The sequence below is a fragment of the Stegastes partitus genome, unplaced genomic scaffold (assembly GCF_000690725.1).
Source record: "Stegastes partitus isolate 25-593 unplaced genomic scaffold, Stegastes_partitus-1.0.2 Scaffold1508, whole genome shotgun sequence".
NCBI classification, from domain to species: domain Eukaryota; kingdom Metazoa; phylum Chordata; class Actinopteri; family Pomacentridae; genus Stegastes; species Stegastes partitus.
In genome coordinates, this window is record NW_007579239.1 from 121,221 (window position 1) to 136,864 (window position 15,644).

General features: G+C 41.6%; 1 protein-coding gene across 2 annotated transcripts in view; it reads right to left on the reverse strand.

Moving 5' to 3' along the window:
• LOC103370984 (nck-associated protein 5-like) overlaps nucleotides 1-11,820 on the reverse strand; it is a 78,422-nt gene extending 66,602 nt beyond the window's left edge. For both annotated transcript variants that reach the window (XM_008300187.1, XM_008300186.1), the window contains exon 1: nucleotides 11,316-11,820. The gene's annotated coding sequence lies outside the window, so the exon portion shown is untranslated. The remainder of the gene's footprint in view (nucleotides 1-11,315) is intronic.
• Nucleotides 11,821-15,644: the final 3,824 nt, after the last annotated feature.

Here is a 15,644-nt window from a genome sequence, read left to right on the forward strand (position 1 = left end):
CATATTATTCTCTGAGGGACAGACAATTATACTAAAATAAAGGCACTTGGACTTCCTTGAGTTCGTTAAAAATGTTTCACTCTCATCTGAAAGACGTCCTTGCTCGCTGGTGGGCCGTCCGAGGCATGTAAGCTTTTGTGGGGTCATTCAGAGTTGAGATCACCCCAGACTTATAATTAATAAAAGTTACCAGCGTTAAACAGCAATATTTAAACTGTAAAGGAACTTGATGTCTACAGTCTAAACAATTTCATCTGAGTCACCTACACTATATTAGACACATATTAGTGTAATCTGAACAATCAGACTCTGTAAATAAACCAGTGTGACTGACGACGCTCCAACTAGATGACACTATTCAGTCCACATGGAAGCCTTTATTACAGCTTTTACACATTCTCATGTACTATCAAAGCTGTTAATGTTTCTCAGCATCAGTGTCACCGGACAGTTTGACATTTATTGTACTATTACTTTACTTTATTATTCTACTTATCATACCTTTCAGTCTCAATGAGTGTGCAGAAGAAAAACAAAGCCGGTGTGTGTTTACTTGGGGGCCGCTCGGAGAGGAAAGCTCTCCTGTGTAAATAGTGTAATTACATGTCTTCCTTTTGGGTGGGTGGGAGGGTAAATTGGTATAATCAAGGCAGCAGTTCAGCCTCTGGCATTGATGTTGGAGTGAATTAGGACAGGGCTTCGCTGAGATTTTGCCCCCTGGGTATTTAATGAACACATACTTTTCCCTCAAATCACATCCTGCTGATACAGCGGCGAGCCGGTCTTGTGACTGTACCGTGCGGCTCACACAAAGAAACGAGTGGCGCAGGAAATTTTCAAACAAACTGTGGGTACTTCTACACTTTCAGACATCGAGTGCAGGCTACTAACACAGACGTTTCACACAGCATGCGCCAAGAGAATAACCCACTTTGTGAACTACATATGTGTGTTATGTATAGTTTTTATCCTATCAGAGAACCAAGAGCTTGTTCTAAAGACATGAACTCTTTCTTCAGTTTCTATCATTCTGTGCTACTGAATGCACATCCCTGTGTGCTGCTACCATTTATATTCCTATAACCTACTACAGTTTAACAACAGCTGTACACTATGTTTTAGTCCCACTTATAAGAACGTAGCTCTTGATGAATGCAAACCTGAAAACACTTGCACAGTAAATGTGAAATCCTCTTAAAGAATAAGTCTTTCTTGAATTGTTGTGCTTCTTAATGCACACATGCTGCTGGGAATGCAGATATTTGGTCATAAACAAAAATTTCACAGCAGTTCATCTGACAGTAGTGGAGATAGTTCAGCAACAAACACTCGTTGGCTGGTTTCAGGGTTGTTTCTACATCTCAATTAATCAAGAACAACGAATACACCTTAAAGAGGAGGGTTATGATTGATATATTTTCACAGACTGTACATATAACGAGGTCTGACAACCTTCGGATGTGGCAACTGATGACAGCAGCACTTTTCTATAATTGCACTCTCCTGCGACGCGGCATTTATCACAGGAATGGTGTTAGGGGTGGAGACATGTTAATATGAATTAATTATTATGCATGGACAAGTCTTTTTAGTAACTGCATAAAAAAGCGAAGGCTGCAAGGTGGTGCAGCTGGTAGCACTGATGCCTCGTTGCAAGAAGGTCACCGGTTCCTTATCTTTCTGTGTGAAGTTTGCATGTTCTCCCCATGCAGCGTGGGTTCTCTCTGGGTTCTCCAGCTTCCTCCCACACAGTCCAAAAACATGTTGAGGTTAATTGGTGATTCTAAATGGTCCGTAGGTGTGAATGTGAGTGTGCTTGGTTGTCTGTCTCTAAGTGTAGCCCTGTGATAGACTGGTGACCTGTCCAGGGTGTCCCCCTAAGTCAGCTGGGATAGACTCCAGCCCCCCGTGACCCTAGTGAGGATTCAGCGGTGTATGGATAGTGGATGGATGGATAAAAGCGATTAATTTACATACTACATTATTAAAAGAGTCACACACATTGATCATGTTATAGCTAAGAAATGATCAAACTAGCCTGCATTATGTAGCCATGTTGTCGTTTGAGTTGTTCTGATTTTCACGTCGGCTAGCAACAGTTTAACTTGAACTCACCAGCGAGCTTGATCTAATAACTAGATAGCTTATCTCAAGTAGGCCTGTGTTTGAAGTAAAAAAATGACATGTATGTTGCTTAAGCACAGTCAAACCAGTTTACATTTATTTACAAAAAACAAAATGAGTTCCGTATCCGTAGCTGAGTTCTGCAAAACCTCGCAGACTTAAACGTGGAACATTTAATTTCACTGATTTGATTGGTTCAACTGTCAAATTTGAGTTGAACTGTGATTTCATTGGTTTGGATGTCAGTTTTGACAACATAAGATAAATAATACTAATAATAATCCATCCATCCATTATCTATACACCGTTTAATCTTCACTAGGGTTGTAGGGGGGCAGGAGTCTATCCCAGCTGACTCAGGGCAAAGACAGGGGACACCTACGGACAATTTATAATCATCAATTAACCTCAGCATGTCTTTGGACTGTGGGAGGAAGCCGGAGAACCCGGAGAGAACCCATGCTGCACGGGGAGATCCCAGCCTGGGACGCAAACCAGGGATCTTCTAGCTGTGAGACGATGGTGCAAACTCCAGAGCCACTGAGCAGCCCTAACAATAATAATAATAATAATAAAAATATACATTTAAAAAAGGACTTCCTGGTAAATGTTATTTAGCTAACAATGTCTTGCCTCATCAAGTTTCAGTCATTTCGCCAACGTGGTCAGTGGTGGAATGCAACTAAAGTACATGTGCTCGATATATTCTACTTTTTTTCTATTATTCTGCAGAATAAATCATCTTATTTTCCATACTTGAATTTTGTTCATAACTCTTACATTCTTTCAGTTAAGTAAGGTTTGAAATGTCATCAGTGTGACTCTCAGTGTAAACGCTACCATATTTGATATTTACACCAAATAAACGACACTGCCTGGATTCAACTTTCATCCACAGCCAAGTCCTCCTCACCCTGCCATCCATCTATCAGTACCTTCTGACTGACAGAACAAAGGGCTGACCAGTAAGGTGGCTTATAGGGAAAACGATTGACAGTGGGGGTGTAGCAATATACAGGAAAATAAAGTACTGATATCATGTTATTAACACACGTGATAATATGATAAATCACTCGACCACCACTATCATGCACTCTGTTGGCAGATGTTTGGCCTCGTGGATCTTTTGTTTATCGGTTAAGCTGGTTGCCTTTTCACTAACCATTAACTGTAATGGGTGCAGACTCTCCCTTCACTTCCATACACTCAGGTTTTGAGGGTATGGAAGTGGAGGGAAATAACGGAATTTATTTCACAAAAAGGAACAAAACACACAATCCACAAGGTCAAATATGAATTTGACTAATAACTAATATTATCATCAATTCTTTTGGACACAATAACTGTGTAGGGAAAAACTGATACTGTGAAAGGTTCAGTTGAGTCACCATATGACACAACTTGTAACTCTACAGTAGCAGTTAATCCAGAGTTATTGGACCAAATGGAGTGAGTGAAACTGTATTGTATTGCATGCAAAATCTGATGCTTTTCTTTGAAGTTGATCTTGAAATATTTCACTGAACAAGTAAACATTTTGTTAAAGGACCACCAAACATATTAGAATTTATCCACAATGTCTCTGTACCAATCAATTCCATGACTTTTTCTGATGTTGTTGTTTTTTGCTAACAAACCTCCGGGTGACTAAAAGAAAAAAAGGGAATTTCCAAGGTCAGAAGACTCTATCCCCCGAGGACCACCACCATCACAGATGTGCCTTCTTGGCTACGTCTCCCTCAAAAAAATAAAGGAGAGTCTAATCTCAAGGGACTCCTTGGTGGATTAAAGGTTAAAAACATAAATAAACCATTTATGTCAGTATAACATTTTCTGGTCATCCATCTGATAGTTGAGATATTTAAGTCTGGACTGTAGCAGTGGGCTGAACAATCCCTCAACCCATAATGTCATCACAGGTTCAATACGGGGTCAGTAACTAAGGATGTGCATAAAAACTGGACACATATATGATAAAATCTGGTGTAGCCACATGGTGAAGCATCTTTCATCTCATCTAAAATCTAAAAATACAGATTTGCAAACTCAAATAAAATTTCAATAAACCAATAGCACTATATTACAATAAAGACACTAACTGCAATCCTTAATATAATACACTTAACCTGCATGTCACTGAAATACTGTAATGTCCGGAAAAACTAAAATATCTTAGCGATAGACTAATTCACTGTCATGAACCCATCTAGCATTTGAGAGGGTGAACATGGAAATTTTATGCATCCCTCTCTCTCTTCTCAGTCCATAAATAGTCCTTGGTTTGGATATTTTTAGCACAAAGCTATTTTTTTATGCGTCCTTGATGTTGCAAAGGTTCCAACTCGCTGTAATGCCGTTACCATTCTGTCGTCCTCGGTCTCTAATCTGATGCTGCAGCAAACAATCAACCGCAACCTTTGATGAAGAGCTATTTATTCCGAATTCTTTTTTATTTTAACTTTTGTTTATTCAGAGAATGATTCAGCTCGGCAAATATTTTTCTCAGTGTCACTCTGCTGAACAGTATAATTATATCTAGTGCTGTACATGATAGAGAAGGCTCATACAGTTAATAGTTTTAAGATTTAATTTATCAGTAGCAAATGTTTTGTGGTCTCTGGTTCGTCTCTGTTTTGAAAAATCACTGAAGACAGCATTTTGAACATGACCTGATCAACAAGAACATTTTTAAAAATTTGAATTTGAGCAAATTATAAAAAATGAGACAACAAACATCCCCAAAAACCATACAGGATGTTTATGTAGAGGCAAGAAAGCTCTCTAGCAACTATGGAAGAAGCAACAAAGGAAGCAGGTTGCCTTGTTTACATGTCCTTATAGTGTTTCTACATGCTTTAGGCACATCATGAGCGACGTAAGCAGCCACTGCTATGGCCGACCATGTCAACCTTGAAACTGCAGTTTAACAATGACAGTCTCAAAAACACACATTCAGACAGCCATGACATCAGATGTACCAAACTTAAAGAACCAATCTCATCAGTCCTGCTGCATGGAGGGACTTTCCGTATCTGAGTTGGTTTCCGGTTCAAACGCGTACACCTGAATTATTAAAGTACTACAACTCGCTATTGTGCAGTACAGAGTAGTGCTCGAGCAGTCGTAGGTGAGCTGTTGTGTTCAGATAGAAGCAGAGACTAATCTGCATATTCATAGATTGCGCAATACTAATGGGGGCAAAACTGTAGAGTTACATCTGAGGCATCTTTGGGCATTTATAAGCCATATTTATGGGACGGAAAAACTAAAATATGTAATTCAGATTATCACTAAAATTCCAACGATGATTTTTAACCCTGTAAAGCCAAGTGTATCATATTTGATACATGAGTTTCTGAGACCTTTATATCATCAGTGTTATATTTTTTCATGAAAAACCTGATGTACACAATTAGACAATCCACCATCGGTCACAATTCATGCACCAGAAATGCTGGATGACTCATGCAAATTGATTTTTTTTTTTCTATTTCTATCAGAAGGTTCAATAAACATTCCAGTTTCAAATAATTTGAATTCTCTGGCAATTATTTCATGGTTCAGGCTTTAGTGTTAACAGTATTGGAAGCACAGCTAAACCCTGTCATCCAGTTGATCTTTAATGTACTGTTGAAAGGGGTATGAAAAATTACATATTTTGTCTTTTCTTGAAGATGAAAAAGAAGAATTGGTTGGTCAGACTTGTGCTTATAAGTTTGTTTTTATAGTTCCTCTAATCCTAAATGGCCAAACAAGCAGCCATAGCACAAAAATCACATGTGTTCCCGACTATTAACATTACTTTCATACAAGTTTTCTTGTAAGTTGTGTCAGTGTTGACAGTGAGCAACACCAGAACCCTAAAACTGATGCAGGCAAATGGAAGATTATTATCATCATCACTGTTCTCGCCTGTGGTTTTTCTGACAAACTGCCTCCCGTGAAAAAGACAGACACACTGACTGATACGGAGGTTGAACAGGAATAACAGAAAAGACGGCTGCTTATGACTAATATCTTTTAGCATGTTCAAACTACAATGAAATGGCACACAAAGTGAAATGTGTGTTACCAACTACATAGTGGTGACCTGACAAACAGCGACACAACCCTTCGCTACCAGCTGTTTTAGTGTTTTTATCACGTCAAAACATACAAACAACTGTACAATTACTTAACTGCATTATGATTTTAGGATGTCTGAATCAATTTTACCACTCGGACGCAGCAACACTTTACAGCAAATTGACAAGCAGCCAACACACATCCCCTGTTACAGAGTGTTTAATAGATACTCAACTGTACACTGGTGATATATTAGAGGAAAACCTAAACTCTTGACCCCTACAGTGACAGTATCCAGTGGCTCTGTTATGCAGTGGGAGGCATTTTGCTGTAAGAGTCACTGCAAATCAATACAAAGTAGTCCTGAGTGGTCACCTTTGTCCTATGATGAAACATTTCCATTCTGATGGAAGCGGTCTCTTCCTAAATGACCACGACCCCATCCATAGGGAAAGGGAGGAGCCCACTGAGTGGTTCGATGAAAACGATATGACTCATATGCTACGGCCTTCGCAGTCGCCAGATCTCAGCCCAGATCTTAGCACAGTGTTCTCCACCACCATCATCAAAACACCAAACATCTATTGAAAGAATGGTGTTCATCCCTCCAGCAGAGATCCAGAGAGTTAGAGGACCAATACCAAGACACACTGAAGCTGTTTTGGTGGCACGATACCGTACTAAGATGCTCTATGTTGGGTTTTCCTTTTATCTGCTGTCCGTCTGTATGTTTATGAGCTAGTTCTCGCTGCACTTGTACCGCAAACGTACATAGTATAGCATCACTGATAAGTCCACAAGTGACCCCTTTGATATCATAGAGAATAATTTCGTTATGATGATTTCAGAACACTGCAGGTAAGGACTCTACAGAGAGCATCATCCACTTCTCACCATGCTTTCTTCCAGTGATAGCCTTTCCCGTCAAACCCTTTCTTTAACCTTTAGGCTACCACTGACCCCTTTTATGCTGCTGCACAATGCCCTCATCCAGCCTCCCAATCGAATGCATTAGACTATCTGCCTCAATGCGCCAAACGTGGAATAGATGCAGCAACAGACAATGGTTATCCCCTTGCCCTGAGCTAATGCACATCCACTCCTGTTTAAAGGCTTTTTCTGCATCGAGGTCAGGTCAGCCGTGTTGCCACAATAATACTTTTCAGATGTTTCTTCCCCTTGAATTAGGCACTTGACTCCAATGTACCGCAGCGCGTCGAGGAGATAAGTGAGGGCGGATGGAGTCGTACGCTACGTTATGAAAATGAACAAACCCTTAATTTTCAAACTGACTGTCAAATCAGTGGAGTAATTGCATCGGTGTGACAGCTCAGTCTGTGTGGTAATTTTTTGCCAAGAGGGACAGGGCCTAGTTGTTTATCATCCTTTAGCGGTCATATTTGCCTCAGCTCTCTCTTCAGCAGCTCCTGTTGTAAGTCTTTCTGCTGGAGTTTCCTGATGAGCTACGAAGCTCCAGCACCTCAGCTGGTCTGTGTGTTACAGTGGTGACCAAAACTGCTGTTACCACAATCTACCTGGACATACTCTAGCCAATCAAACAACCTGCAGAGCATGACAGTATTGTGATGCTGAGTCAGGCCCAATCAAAAGGATTAACTACAGATTTTTTACAGCTACAGTTTATTTTGTTGTGTGTGGATCAGATCTGCAGATGCTGTAATTGGCATGACAAGTTACGAAAGGGCTGTTTAGACACACAAAGCAAACAAATGTGACCCAGTTAGTTTTAAATTTTTGGCACTTGGTGCACTTCAGTAAGACAAAAGATTTGAACATCTGCGGCTTTGTTCAGTAGGTCCCATCTTTAAGAAGCCAACCATGATCTGGTGAGATATTTGGTGGAAGTATTTAGTTTTAGACTTTTGCATCACAGTGTGCAGTGACTCCACCTGCACATATATGTATATGGCATGTTCAGTAGATGTGAGCTTGGATTATCTGAGGATACACCTCTACTCATATGTTTTTGTTTCAAAACAGCATTTTGAAACCCAAAGCATCCCCATCCAGACAAGCGTTTCAACACAGTTTCAGAAATGTTCTCTGTGCATACCAAGGTGCATGTAACATGAGCATTCACTGGACTTGCAGGTGTAAACATGAAGTGAAGGGTTGATTGTTAAGTTGTACAAATCACTACAGAGGAAGAACAGCAATGGTGGAAAGTAAGACCAGAAATTCCTTCAACTGCACAACAGCTGCTGGCTGAAACAACAAGATCAGCAATGCCTGTAATTTATTCTCCCTGTTAAATTAACCACTGATGTTTTTGTTTTCTTCTGGAGGAAGGTCATGTGATAACGGAGTGAGGCCTCAGGGAATGATACGTAGTGACAATTAATTTAATCAGAATGCAAATGTGGGTGTTTGCTTTATAGTTTCCAAAGTCTCTATCTCTGCCTGTTCAGACTAAAACACATCCCTGGAGTTTTCAAACTAAAACGAGGTCGGCAGCTTTTCCAAACGTCTTTGTTTTACGGATCCTAAAACTCAAAAGCAGCGCAGACGCAGGGCATAAATGTAGCAGAAGTTATGCATTTTTTAAATTACATATTAGTGCAGATGTAGCTCAGGCTAGCCTAGTGGTGAACACAAAACTGACTTGATCTCAGCAGTTGGTAAGGCTGGCGAGGGCTTTTATAGATGCCTATCAGTTACAATGCAATTTTGCCTGGCCACGGATGTGTTTTAGCTTCTTTGGTCACTACCAGCTGGTAAACGATCCACTATGTTCACCATCAAGTCAATAACTGCGTCTGTTTGGTGCTCGATGCAGAAATAGTAGCCTATAGTAGGTTTTTAGAGGTTTTTCTCTAAATACAGCTGCCTGCTGTGGGCAAAAATGACGAGAGAAAACAGTAATTCTCTGTAGGGTCAACACTGCAATTGCTATTGTCAAATTATTGATTATTCGGCGCCTAAAAAGGATATTTAATGTTTGAGTTGGATGATCAGAGACAAATTATAGACAACCAAGAACCAGAATGCAAATGGTGTCACAGAACATTTGGAGCAAAACACATCAAACTTATCTACACATGCAGGTCTGAACACAGAATTCAAGATACTTTACCTTGATTAGGCTAACGTAAGCATAACTTACATGCTATGAGCTGCTCATAAAAGCTAGTTAGTATGTTACTGTCATTACTGTCAAAACAAAACATTGTGTGTGCATGTGTATGGTAATACACGCTTTGTCTTACATAGTGCATTTGGTGCTGCAGAACGGTCTGACTGTACCTGATCATTATTGTGTGATAGGTGGGAAACGCTCACATTTTTGTAAACCATCCATCCATTATCTATCCATCCATTATCTATACACCGCTTTATCCTCACTAGGGTCACGGGGGGGCTGGAGCCTATCCCAGCCGACTTAGGGTGAAGGCAGGGGACACCCTGGACAGGTCACCAGTCTATCACAGGGCCACACTTAGAGACAGACAACCAAGCACACTCACATTCACACCTACAGACAATTTAGAATCACCAATTAACCTCAACATGTTTTTGGACTGTGTGAGAGGAAGCCGGAGAACCCGGAGAGAACCCACGCTGCACGGGAAGAACATGGAGACTCCACGCAGAAAGATTCCGGTGCCCCCACCGGGACGCGAACCGGCAACCTCCTTGCTGCGAGGCAACAGTGCTACCAACTGCGCAGCCCCTTCTGTAAACCAATCACAGTCATATTGAGAGAAGTTAAGTGAAGGATGTAGCAACAGTTTTCCTGCAAAACAGTGGCGAATAGAATTGTTTTGGTGGAAAATGTGCACACAGGACGACAAGCACTGCCATTAAGATGGAGATTTACTGCTTTACTGCACAATCCTCAGCAAAGCGTAACCTTTTTTAGCACGTAGGATGGATGTGCTTGGCTGGAAGTTGTTGTTGTTTCCCGTACCAAAAGGAATTGTGAAAATAGTAACATGTAGATAGCAGAAGGTGAGTAGAAAGCTGTATGAATTGTGTGGCAGGCTTACACAGAATCTACATCCGGGGACTACTACTCAAGAGTGTGCATCAGCAGTTGTTTTTTTTTTCATATTGAAATACATGAATTTGACTGACATTCCTTTTTTGTCAAATTTTAGTGGTGTTGGTACTAACTACAGAATTTCTGGTATCATGTACTCACTAACATATCTGTAAACGTATCAGCGTAAGCCAGACAGGCAGTAAAATACTGATGAGGTTATGAGTAATACATATAAAGCCAGCTTACTTTCAGCAGCTTTACAACCCACTGAGATAAATAAATCCACTGGAATTAAAAACACTTCTCAGAGGTCCAGACTAATTAGCAGCATCCCAAGGTAAAAAAAAAAAAGAAGAAGAAGAAGAAGCAGCAGCAAAGAAAAAAACAAAACAAGTGTAATATGGAACCACAACAACTAAAGCCAGCGTCTTACTCTCACCATCATTACACAAGTGTATGATTTCTCTTTGCTGGCCTCTTTTCTGACCTCTGACCAAAGTGTCTGACCTCTGATCAAATGACAGGAACTGCTTTGTTTTAGTTTGGGCTAGAGGGATTTGCTGATCTGTCATGTCTCCTCCCAGCTCAACAACAAGGATGCTGCACGAAATGAGATTAAACTGAACTGTGCTGACCTGAAGAAGGAGAGAGGCTGCCTGCGTGGGTTTAATTTGACTTCATGAGTTTGAAATCCAGCTGAATAAAATCATTTTATCTCTCCCAGTAAGAAGAAGAACAAATAAGCTTTGCCCCATGTCCATCCGTCCCTGTGAGCAGAATGAAGCCAAATGCTTTCAGAACCCAAAAGGACTTTAAATTATTTATCCAGGTCGTCTCTGCCTGTGCCATCCTAGCCTACTTTCCCTGGTACTTTGGGGGGAAGCACATTTACTTGTTGCTCAGAATGATATCTCCCAGGACATACATTATACATGCAGCTATTCTGCGTGGCGCATGCATACAATATGGCACCATACTATGGGCCTGTTTAAACCCACGGAAAAGGAAATATGTTTGAAGGAGCAAGTGTGAGGACTAGAGAGTGGATCTTGTAGTGATCTGCAGTGTATTTACGCACACATACAAAGGCCATCAGCTGGACATGTGAGCGGCGCATCCTTACCGTGCCAGGCGCTGTGCGTAACCACGGAGACAGATGTCAGCAGAGGCAGCGGGCTGAGCGGTGTCCGCCGGCCTCAAGAGCATGCCTCGTCCGCATCACAGGAACAGACCACCCGGGGAGGAGCAGCAGCAGCAGCAGCAGCAGCGCACGGCGAAGAGCCACGACTCCACAATCTGGGTCAGAGCCACCGGAGCCATCCTGAGGAAGAAGGTAGCCGCGCGTCACAGGCCCACATGGATCCTAGCATCCAACAACAGCATCCTTCGTCTGCGGCGAATTCCACTGAGACTCGGCGGGGAGCAAATCCATGAGGTTCTCACATCCACACACGACAACAGCTTTTGTGCTACGACAAAATAACCTCGTCTGCACCGAGCATCACCGCCTCAGTGAAGCGTTTGTCCTCCTCCTCTGCCTGCCTCTGCCTAATTCACTGCTTTATCGCTCTATTTCTGTCGTGTTCTGGTGCTCACCCATATTTCCACTTCACTGCTCTCTCTCTCTCTCTCTCTCCCCCTCTCTCTCTCTCTCTGATTCTCAGCTGTGTCTCAGTGCTGTGCTCAGCCTGTGCCCAGAGGATGTTGAACATGTGTTCAGGGTGGGGGTGGGGGACTGCTGACTTCATAGGTGGCACGCTTACTTCTCCCACTGATAGGTTAGGGAGGATGGCACTGTGCGCAGCAGCGTCTGACTGGCAGTTGTTGAAAGATAAAAATCTGCCTGGCCTCTTTTTTTCCTCCCTCTCTCTCTCTCTTGTAAATGTTCCTGTTTTGGAATCAAACACATGTGCAGTCACGGATGAGATTATTGGCTGTGATTAACCATCACACTGTCCTTGATTGGTGGGAATCTGTGTTTTAAGGGGGAAATAAATAAGGGAAGGGTGAAGCAAATTCTAAATGTTGATGTGATAAAATCAGTTACTGAAGAGCCCTGCAGGAATCACAGAGGATAAAAAAAAACAAACCCTGCTGGTTCAGAAATAATATGCAGCACAAGAGCGTTTTTGTTCCTCCTTAAGACTACTGCTTCTTTCTAGACAGACAAGAGACACATTTCTCCACATTGTGCGGCTGGAGCAGAGGGGGAAAAGGAAGATGTGGGAGGCAGAGCGTGTGGAGGAAGGAAAAAAAAAATGGAGAAACAGTGAAAGGAGGGAGGAAGGGAGAGGGAGGAGGGAGAACAGAGGGCAGCAAGAAAGAAACAGAAAGAGAGGGAGAGAGAGAGAACAGAGAGCTTTGGAATATTTATAGAAGGCTGGAGACTGATATAAAGAAATAAGCTCCTCTATTTCTGTGCTGTGACACACGACCGCGTCTCGGATGATATGCTGTCAGGCTAAGTCATATCAAAGGCATCCTATGGTGCTTCTGCAGCAAGGATGCACATAGACTGCAGCAGCGGCATGCAGGAAGATATTATTTCAGGCAGATTACACACAAAAAAAATAAGATTGTGTGCAGGCATCAGTGGCAAAGTGTCTCTTTAATGGATTCGGTGATGAGCAGTAGGAAGTGCACTTAATCAAGGAAATGACAGTCGTGTGACTATCACAAGAGCCATTAGACTGAGTCACAGAACCGATGACTTTATAAGGGAGGGAGGAGGAGATGGAGATGAAGAGGGGGGGGCTTTTTATTTATTTATTTTTTTAAATATGAAAATCACTGGTTTTATTTATAGTCCTTGTTTTTCCTGAGAAGTGGGGTGTGTCAAAATGAAAATGTTTTCAGTTCTAGCAGAGGGAAAATTAGTTGAGTCAAAATGGATTTTATATGCCAGACGTGATTTTGCTTGCAAATTTAAAAACGTGCGTGGCTCTGAGTGTGTGTGTGTGTGTGTGTGTGTGTGTGCAGACCAGGATACCTCTGGGCTTATGCTGTGACCTAGATTAGGCCTTGATGCTCCCAAGCTTGGCAAGCTGAGTGTATGCGAGTGTGTGTGTGTGTGTGTGCCATCCATAGAGTAAATGCGTATGCATGCGTGCCTAGATGCACAACAGAAGAAAAAAAAAAAAAAGACAGCCGAGAGAAGAGAGAAAGACTGCCTGCGCGTGGAAGGCAGGGAGAGAATTGTGTACATACGCATGAAATGAAGCTGCGTGGCTGCGTTACTTATGCGTTTAAGAGCCTCAGCTGGATGACATACAAAGAGGTGAATGTTCACGCAGTAACGGAGCTTATCCAAAGAAGTGCACACGCATTGATGAAAGCTGCACAGCCTCAAAAGGGCGACCTTACGTAACGACAAACGCAGAAAAATGAAAAATCACACCACATAATGAAAAACATAAGAAATCCAGACGCTCACGCCGAAGGACGCCGATTTCACTGGAAGAATTTGTGAATCACGCTACCTCAGTTCAAGCTTAACAGATTAGCACCCACTATGGATGTAGATTAAATTGTTATCGGCTCTAAAATTCCCTTTACATATGGCATAAAATTAGACGTCGGCTTAAAATGTGCTTTGATTTACTCTGATCCCTCCTTTAGAAACATCCATACAGTCCAGTTTATTAGACCCTAATGACTCAAATCTATACCTTCTTGCTCCACCAATGTGCTGCTATTCAGTGCATTATGCCGGCCTTATGTAAGAAATGAGTGGAATCATCTCGCCCCAGTTAATTCTTGACCTGTCCCCTGGCCAAATTTGCCTGCGTGTTATTAAAGGGTTAATCCTGTGAATTAAGGATTACACTGTGTACAAGAAAACACAGAAAAACTAAATGTTAAACAGCTATATATATATATATATCTATTTTTCTTTTTTCTTAAACAGTGTGTTGTAACATGTTCTTGCTGCCAAGGCGCTGGATGTTTCTCTGAGATTCAGCCAATGTGTTGTGATAAAAATAGCCGTTTCTCATACAGATGGTGACTCTCCCACAGAGTCATGCATGGCGAGGCTGATGGTGGAAAACGATGGGAAAAGGCTCATCAGCAGAGACTCATCAGTAAACACAAGTGTCCCATTTGCTCCAAACAGGAAATCACACACATGCATAAGAAAAGTGCCGTCTCCAATTCCACTCCAGAGGACGGTAGGCTGGGATTTATGGCTCTGCACTTGGCTGGCGACACTGAATTCAGAACATCAAATCTCTTTTGCTGCATGTGTCACGCTGGGGAGGCGCTGAGCCGGCAGGTGTGTTATACTGGCCACTTTAACTGGATCTGCTCTCATGAAAGGAATACCAAGGGAAATATTTAATTGATAAATTATTTATTTAATGTATTATTTAAAAACAACTCAATTAATTATCAGAAATTGAAAGGAAATGTTATTTATAATTAACTTAATGTTATAATAATGACAGTAAAGAGCAGATGTCAGGAAATATAACAGTACGGTTAAATTGTACAGTTAGGTTCCAGGAACTGAGAGCATTCCCGATGCTGCGAACAATAGGAGCATAAAGGCCAATTTGTGCTTTCCACAAGGGTGCATGTGATGTAAATTTCATCATCCAACCAAGTCCGTGAGGGTCTGCAGACCTCTTTGCCGGCTTCTGATTGCTCCCAAAATGTGTGCGTGGACTGTCAGCTCTGCAAGCATTCTGTCTGCACATGTACCAGAAAGACAAACGGTGCTGAAGACAAATGCTTGCTATGAGGACAGACTGTACGAGGACATCCTTTGTCATTATAAATTACAAGGTTGCAGCCTTTCAGAAGCATCCACGAGAGCCCCTCATGTTTTCTCTGTTTGATATGAGGGGATATGCAGACCAATGCATACGGATTGTAGTATGAATAGAACCACATGCCCATCCATCTGCACACACAGATGCAACAAGCATTAATTGGTCCTTACGCTTAAACATTAAAAAACAATGTTTGCTGACAAGCTTATTCTTTCACACGATCAACCAGTGCATACCGAGTGAAACTGGTGTTTAGAGGTTGTTTTCATTTGCACTGTCTAATAGAAAAGATAAGGAACTGAATCAACAGTGTGCTATTTGTGTGCTCAAACCACAGATAATTAATAAAAGATGGATGTTGCCTTAAGGTCTGAAAAGTGAAGCCAACATGGTTGTGCCTCAAACCTGCATTCTTTCTAACAGTCAGCAGGGGGCATCTCTCCTGGTTACAAAAACAAGTGTGACTGAAGGTTTATGAGAAAATGACCCCACTTCTAACTTGATGCTCTTTAAAACAGCATGATGCTCATTTAGTCAACTATTCCTCAAAACAGAGGAAAACAGATGATAAAGCAAGCTGTTTTACAATCTGGCCATCTTACAGTTGTGAACAAAGGTTAACATACACTTGTTAAAAAACATGTAAATCATGACAGTCTTGAGCTTGCAATGACTCCAAT